Here is a 9,323-nt window from a genome sequence, read left to right on the forward strand (position 1 = left end):
CATCGTAAGCCCGTATTAGGGACAAAATGTTTGGTTGTGAATGGAATGTATATGATTTGATTAATTGTCTGTGAAATTTATGTTTAAAATGTGTTATAAGTCCGGTAATGTTTAGTAACCCTATTCCGGCGTTGAATACGAGTGAGGGATGTTACAAATTATATCAAGATTACCCGTCTAGGCTAAATTCTTTCTATAATGAGATCAATAAGATTATTCGTTTGAGCTAAATCCCATCAGCAACAATTGCAGGACCTCATTCATTTCAGGAAAGCACATATATTCATCAAAATTTAATATTCAAATGAGACTTTACCCTTTTTTCCAACATTTTCAAAAAAGTAAACATTTTGCATATTTATAATATTCACATAAATATAAATCATATTGCATACAATCATATCATTCAAGTTAACATATTTACATGCTACATTAAGTTACACGAACTTACCTCAACACTTGTTTGTGTAAATAATCTACTAATCCGAAACCTTTCCTTTTCCTCGATCTAACCTTAAATTTGTGTTGTCCAAGTCTATATAAATAACTTTAATCATCAATTTCATACATTTCATATTCATTTAGACTCAATTTACATCCTAGGAAAATTACCATTTTGCCCCTAACTTTTCCATAAATTCCAATTTCATTCCTAGGCTCGAAAAGTGAAATTCATGCAATTTACTCCCTATTTCAAGCCTAACCAAAATTTAAACATGAAATTTACAGCACATATTTCTATAAATTTCAGAATTTTTCATCAATTTATCACAAATTTACATTTTAGTCCCTAAATCATGTTTTCATAAAAAATCACTTTGTAAAAGTTTTTTTATCTATCAACAACCTTTCATTTTCTACCATAAATTTTAAATTTTTGGCATATTCATCCATGACCTAATTTCCATACCTTGATAACTTTTCAAATTGATCCTCCAAATAGATAGATTAAGCTATCCCAGTTTCAAAAATATCAAAATTACTAATAACGGGACAAGAAAACTTACCCAATTAAGCCATGAAAGTTTCTTCTCTCTCTCCTAGGGTTTCCATGTATTTTTGGGGAAGAAGATGAGAAAATAAGATGATAATTCTTTCATCATCTTTTAATTAATTAAGTTAAGTCAATTTCCAATTTAGTCCTTGCCTTTTTCTTCTAAATGTCCATGGATGAGTCACTAAAATATCTACATACTTTTCTTTAATGGTCTAATTACCATATAAGGACCTCAAGTTTTGAATTCCATAGCTATTTAATCCTTCTAGCTACTAGAATTGAACTTTTTCATTTTATGCGATTTAGTCCTCCCGTAATTAAGCACTTAATCGATAAAATTTTATTATCAGAATTTTCACATGACATTTCTAACATATTACGGACCATGTAATAAAATTAAAATAAATTTTATTTTCGGATTGGATTTGTGGTCCCGAAACCACTATTCCGATTTCATTGAAATTGAGTTGTTACACTTACAAGCTACCTAGTGTAGAGTAGTTTACCCGTGTATCTGGTTTTGTTTTACTAGGGTTCCATCGGGTGTAACATTATAATTAAAATTGGAAAGTTGAAAATGTAAGGAAATGGATTGATACTAGAATATAGTACTGAAGTAAATTATGTGAAATTAGTATGAATTTTTGAATTAATAAATAATATATGGAATGAATTGATGATATAGAATTATATGTGTTCAAATATGTGGTTTGTGATAAAGAGAGTAAACAAAAGACATTATGCAAAATAATTAGAAACAACCCTTAGGCTGAGTTGAATCCAAATGAATCAATAGACTCTAGAAAATGAATTGAATAATAATTAGAATGGTTAAATGGTATTTGTTGATTATGGAATTTGAATCTCCTATTATGAAAGGTATAAATGTTAGAAACTTATATGGTATTGAATGTTTTAAATGGTACCTAAGTTGATACTTAATGAATGGTATGTATTGGTGAAACCTATTGCTAATGATAGATGTATTGATATGCAATTACCATGTATATATGTATATATATAACAATGTGTGATAATGGAATTACTTGGTATGATCGCATGCTTGGTCACATTGTAATGATTTGCTAGTATTAATTTTGTATTATCTTTAATTGTGGAAGTACCACTGAAAGTTATCGCTCACCGTACGATTTGTTTATTCCATACGTAAGTATAGGTGGAACTTGAAATTTCAGGAGGTGATTTCAACATCCAACCCATGGTCCTCGACTCGACTATAACACCCGTAACCCATTTCCGTCGCCAGTATGGAGTTACGAGGCATTACTAAGCATAACACAATTCTGAATATACAAATAACTAATGAAATTTATAGCCCTTCACATATGCATATCAACTACAATAAAAACACATACACATACATATAAAATATATAAGAACACAATTAACATGTCATTATAAGTCTAGGATTTATTTTCGATATAAACTCAGACCAAGACTACATGTACATATATATAATCATTAATTTTATAATCAGCCATAGTTCATATAAATATAAATATATCACCGAATTAATAATCAAATATATTGAGCATTTCATACCAACTTTTATTCAAATGTACATATCAACTTATTTTAAATCATTGCCATCACTTATAAAATAAACTTAATCATCTTAAACAAGGTAACATAAAAACTATAATTCATTCGGTCATATAAATATAAAGACACCCAAACACACTCAAATAAAGCTTTATAACAAGTCACATTTTCAATTTAATAAACAGTCCAACACATATGAAATGCAAATTTATTCCATGCTATTAACTAATCCAATACACCATGTATATACATATAGTCATACATTGCTATTATAACGGAATTTAAACTGCTAATGCTTATTCACATTTATATACTTTTCATAATCATTTCAATGCTAACCAAAATTTGTATACCATTCTCCAAAAACAAGCATATTAAATAATACACATATATCAAAATAAGTCCTAGTCAAATGAAAGTATAGTCGATTACATTTTAATACCAAGACATGATATAAAATATATTTTTCTAAAAGATAATTCAATCATCGATTATAGATACATTTGTATATTCAAGGCACAAATTCCATGAACCATATTTAAAAGAAACATACAATATATCTCCCATCATATTCGGTCATTACAATATATCCTCTATTACCAACTCAATAATAGCACGTTAACCTACCATAATAACCTAAATTTCACATATAATGTAATATCTTGATTTTGGGCCTAGTCGGAATAGTGGTTCGTGACCACAAAATCTGAGATAGAAATAATTATTTTATGATTATTTTAAGGTCTATGATATGATTGCATGATTGTGTGAAAATTTCGTGAAGAAATTTTATGCATAAAGTGCTTAAATTGAAATTAGGGACTAAATCGAATAATTTGTAAAACTTGCATTCTAGAAGTTTCTAGTATGAAATTGTTTTGAAATATTAATTAGGAGGTCTTAAATAGAAATTTTACCAATTTCTAAGTCTATGGACAAAAATTGGACATGGATGGAATTTTTGAAAAGTTTAGTAGTAAGGGCATTTTGGTCATTTAGGGGTAAAATGAATTAAAATACAAAATTAAAAGCCAATTTTGCTCATCTTCAACCCCATGGCCGAATATAGCAAGGAGAAACCATGGCTAGGGTTTTTCAAGCTTCCAAGCTCGATTGTAAGTCCGTTCTAGCCTCGTTTTTAATGATTTTTACGTTTTTAGAGTCCTGGTAGCTCGATTAAGCTTATGCTAGCAATAATTCAACCTAGGGTTCATATTTGGAAAAATACCCATAGGTGAAATTTGTGTATTTTGGTGTTTTATTATAGAATATGAGGTTTTAAATTATGTTAGACAACTTGTGCTACTCGGTTTTAAGCGAAAACTAGCAAAAGGGCTTAATCGGTAAAAATACCTAATAGTCATAAGTACATGTTAGAGTGAGAATTTGATGTTGCCATAGAAGGGAAAAATGATCAGCATGTCATAAAACATAAGAAAATAGGCTGAAGTTTAATTTACGAGCTTTGGGGCAAAAGTGTAAATATGCGAAAGTTTAGGGGCAAAACTGTAATTTTTCCAAAATATGATTTTGGGTCAATTTGAATAATGTGAGTCCTAATTATACTATATTTTAAATGATAGAGCAAGGAAAACTAAAATTCGGGCTAAAATGGGGAAAATACCAAGTTGTGGAAGAAATGGTAAAAGTAGCCATTTTCGCATACGAGGTAAGTTCATATGTAAATGTTGGTAACATAGTTATTATTTTAAATGTTTTAATGTTATTTAAATGATATGATAATTATTATGAAATATTATACTTGTGATAATTGTTTGATAATATGTCAAATTATGCGATATATTTGGAAAATGTGAAATACTACCGAGTATCGGTATCGGCATTCCGTAGAAGATGGTTGAGACACATGATTGGGAAAAAGGTCCCGTTGAACCTTAGGAATGGATTAGGATACAAGTGACATGTCACTAGGATGGTTGAGCATCCGAACTCGTTGAGTTGAGTCCGAGTTCACTTATGGATGCGAATGTCCGAACTCGTTGAGTTGAGTCCGAGTTCGAGAGATGTAACTAGGCATCCGAGCTCGTTGAGTTGAGTCCGAGTTCACTTATGGATACGAACTCCCGAGCTCATTGAGTTGAGTCCGAGTTCACTTATGGGCGGGTTACATGGTAGCTTGGCTACATATGTGGCACTTATGTGCAAACTTTCCATGTATCCGAATTATATTCCGATGTGTTCAATGGGTAAAATTCTACTCAAATGGAGGAATACTCAAGATGAAAGGGACGTATTGGTAAGTGTTGTGAAATGGATACTTTGAACAGGTATGTACTTAACCCTCGGGTTGAAAACTCGATATAACAACAATATGGTAAGATGATAAATGAAAATGTGATATGAAAGTCTCGGTGATGATTATGCAAATGATGTTTTATGTTTGCTTATATAGTTATGTTACTTGCTATTTGCATGTGAACTTACTAAGCATTTATGCTTACTCCCTCCTTTTCATTCCTTGTAGTGTTGACAAGCCAGCTCGGAAATCGGAAACGGTCGGAGGCACGCTCACACTATCCGTATACCATCTTGGCATAATGGCTTGTATGTTTTGAGTATGACATGTATAGCATTATAATCATTTTGTGTATATAGTCTTATGATATGGTTATTGAGTGGTATGGAAATGCTTGGTAATGATTAGCCATTGGAATGGCTAATCATGATCATATTTGGTGTTATGTATGCTAAATTGCTAGCTAATCCATGGAAACCATGAAATAGGTAAAATTTACCATAAAATAGATTCAGTCAGCAGCAGTGACGTGAGTTTGAAAAATCACTAAAAATATTCGAGATACAATTAGATGATAAATAATATATGGAATTGAAGAATTATGAGTCTATTTTCATATGGATGGAACAAAACAGGTATATGAGTTATATTTTATGAGATGTTTAAATTTTTGTGAAACAGGGCCAGAGCGATTTCTGGATCCCCTGTTCTGACTTTGGAAATTCACCATAAATTTTACAAAGATAATTAGAAGTCATGCTTTATATGTACAGATTCCTTATTGAGTCTAGTTTTATTAGAGACAAACGGCATAGTCATTGAAGCTCTGTACAGGGAGATATCTGATTCGTAATACACAAAGGTCAGAATAGTCGAACCCTGAAATAGGGGAGACTTTAACTAATAAACTGTACTAATTGGCCTGACCAAAAATTCTAGAAAAAAATTAGTAGATAGATATATGAGTCTAGTTTCAGGAAAAATTTATGGAATTATATTTTGAGTTTCGGAACCCGATATATGATTTTTAAAATGAATGTGATGCAGTTAGCCAGCTTGTCTGGAAATTTTAAAATGAATTGTATGAGCTGTTTAAGTAATGAATTAAGTCCGTTAACACCTCGTGTTCGACTCCGGCAACGGTCTTGGGTACGGGGCGTTACATATAAATTTTCCTATTAAAAACCGTGTTCAAATTGAGCCAACATATTTATGCATGTATTATGGCCATTTCATTTATCAACCAATCTCATTATGCACACACACAACTCAAATTCTAATCATCCATGGTATAAGGCATAATAACTAAAATAGGCTCAAACCATTATTTAACCAAAACATACTCAAGCATAGCGATTAAGCCATTTTCGCATGGCCTTTATACATAAACCAAAATGCAGCATCCCAAAACACATTCCAACCTATACATGCCATAGTTCCAAAATGCAACTGATAAAAATACCGAAGACGGTCGATACTATGATTGACTTTGCTGACGATCCCCGAGCTTGTAACTTGAATCCAAAATCTATAAGATAGAAACACACATAAAAACACAGAGTAAGATTTTGAAGCTTAGTAAGTCATAAGCAAATAAACAACTCAATAACATTATCAACCAAAATAAACCAAGACAACTTATAATACTATAACACATTTAAATCCAAACATATAAAGTTCATATTATATGTACATTCATTCTTAAATATCACTTTGGTCGAATGCCCATGTAACTAAATTATCATTTTACTATTTAACTTTCACAACCAAATAATCATCACAAACCTAGTTCACATACCATAAACACATAAGCTCATGTGTCATAATATAATTTCATATACACATACTAATCATATAATCGAATATATCCCACCATATATATACACATATAATGACTATTCATAATATACTTACTACTCATTCGCAAAGCCAAATAAACATATCACATACACATATTTTCTTTATTTGCACTTTAGAAGATTTGTAACAAATAGCCAAGGTGTTTACTTACCTTACCTCAAGTAGGTAACAAGTTAATTCATACCTGGCATATAGCTCATTTTACACATTCGAACTCAATTTACCATTGCCTGATGAACCATTCGGAATTGGGTAGGACACTCGGCTAATCACACACATATTGTACAATGCCAATGTCCCAGACATGGTCTTACATGTAATCACATATCGATTCCACTATCCCTGACAGGGTCTTACTCGCACACATATATCGGAATCACATATCGATGCCATGGTCTTACTCACACACATAAATCAGAATCCTATGTCATGACATATGTATCCTAACTATTCCTATGGTTTATACGGGGCTTTTGGACGTCTTAACTCGGTCGAAACGAATTCGAAAATGTAGTAGTCAAGCCTTTTCATATTCGGCCATAATAAATATAAATTCATACATTTCATAACAGCATATATATGTAGCATTTAACTACAATTAAACATGTCTATTTGCTTATAAACTTACCTCGAACGAGGTAAAACGGAACGGAATGGCTAGTCGACAACTTTCATTTTTCCCTAATCCAAATTCGATTTCTTTGGTTCTTGATCTAAACATATTCAAATTAAGCTTATTCAGACATATTTTCATTCAATTTAGTCCAAAAACACATAAATGGGCAAATTATCGTTTTACCCCTGACATTTACAATTTTTATAATTTAGTCCCTATTGCACAAAACACAAAATATACAAAATTTCTCCATACCCAAGCTAGACTGAATATTACCCATAACCATGCAAACCCATATAATTCATTTATTTCACATTTTAGTCCCTCAAATTATTATTTTTGCAATTTAGTCCTAATTACTCAAAATCATCAAACACTCCAATACAAAACATGTTAATCTAAAACATATCTTTCATATTTCATCATCAAACAACAAAAATCACAAGTCTCAACAATGGCACAACTCAAAATATTCATCAAAATCAAAAATTTAAGCATGGGTTTTGTAGTACTTAAAGCAACGATCTCAAAAACGTAGAAATTATCAAAAGCCGAACAAAAAAAGAACCTTGATTGAGCTTGAAAGGATGGCCGAACCTAGTTTCTTTTCTTTTCTTTCTTGTTTATAATATTCGGTCACTTTAGAATAGAATGAATGAACGATATATATATTAACATATGTTTTAATATAATAACTTATATTTCTAATTTAATAAGTTAACCTAAATAATAAAATTATGAAGCCATTATAAGCTAGGGCACTGATAAATCGTAAATTATACATATTTTTACCCCATGTTTAATGCATTGTATGGATTATTTCTCATTAGAATTGGTGAATTCGATGCTCCTAATGCTTTAATTTCATGTTTTATACTTAGGAGAGCATAGGAGAGCGAAAGGAACAAGAAACGGGCCAAAAACAGAGAAAATGGGCCCAAAGTATGAAATTAACACGGGCTGGACCCCCTCACACGGGCAGACCACACGGTCGTGTCAATTTGGTAGAATTGGAGCACGAATCACACGGGCATAGCACACGACCGTGCCATTCTAACAGGCTCGAACACGGCCTGAAGTAATCGCACACGGGCGTGTCACACGGGCATGTCCCTGCTGAGCCCAACTTAAGTCTAATTCAGAAAAGGCTAATTTTGAGGGATTTTAGGCATTCCAAAGCCTACAAATACACCCTAGAAGAGGACAAAAAGGAAACGGAGAATGGGATGAGGAATTACCCCAAGGAAGCCGATTGATCCATCTCATAAGCCGGATAATCATCAAGACTGAAGATCTCTCCTCAATTTCCCTTCAGGAGTTTTGGGTTTTCTTTATGTTTTGTATTCTTTATTCTTCGGAGATGTTTTCTTATTTAGTTATGAACTAAATCCCCTAAATACCTAAGGGGAATGAAACCTAAGATGAATCTTGTTATTATTTTCTAAATCGTATGATAAATATTTGACTTGTTCTTAATTATGGTTCTTAATTCTTGTTTTGATATCCCAGGATACTGATTCAAGACATGCTCTTATTCAGAGGAGGAATAGACCTTGTCTAAGAGTACTTTTGTCATAATTAAGCGGAGTTGATTGCGCCGGATAAAATGGCTAAATTACGTAACGATATCTCTTCTTTTGTGCAGATGGATTTAGAAACACTTTACGATGTATGGGAGAGATACAAGGACTTACTGAGAAGGTGCCCTCACCATGGGTTACCGCTTTGGCTTCAAGTACAAACATTCCACAATGGTCTGAATCCCTCGACTCGGAAAATAGTTGATGCAGCTACTGGCGGAACCATCAACAACAAAACACCTGAAGAGGCTTGTGAATTCATTGAAGAAATGTCACTGGATAACTATCAGTGGCAAGTCATGAGGACTAAGCCAACAAAAATAGCTAGCATTTATAACGTTGACTCAGTTACTATGCTGTCAAATCAGGTTGAACTTCTCAACAAAAAGATTGATGGTTTACTTGGTTCTACGCATGTACATCCAGTAATAAGGTGTGACTCAAGTGGAG

General features: G+C 32.3%; 1 non-coding gene across 1 annotated transcript; it reads right to left on the minus strand.

Moving 5' to 3' along the window:
• Positions 1-8,905: 8,905 nt before the first annotated feature.
• LOC121228591 (small nucleolar RNA R71) lies at positions 8,906-9,012 on the minus strand. The gene has a single exon (XR_005926167.1). It is a non-coding gene; the product is annotated as a small nucleolar RNA R71 (small nucleolar RNA).
• Between the last annotated feature and the right edge of the window lie 311 nt (positions 9,013-9,323).

The sequence above is a fragment of the Gossypium hirsutum genome, chromosome A04, assembly GCF_007990345.1.
Source record: "Gossypium hirsutum isolate 1008001.06 chromosome A04, Gossypium_hirsutum_v2.1, whole genome shotgun sequence".
NCBI lineage: Eukaryota > Viridiplantae > Streptophyta > Magnoliopsida > Malvales > Malvaceae > Gossypium > Gossypium hirsutum.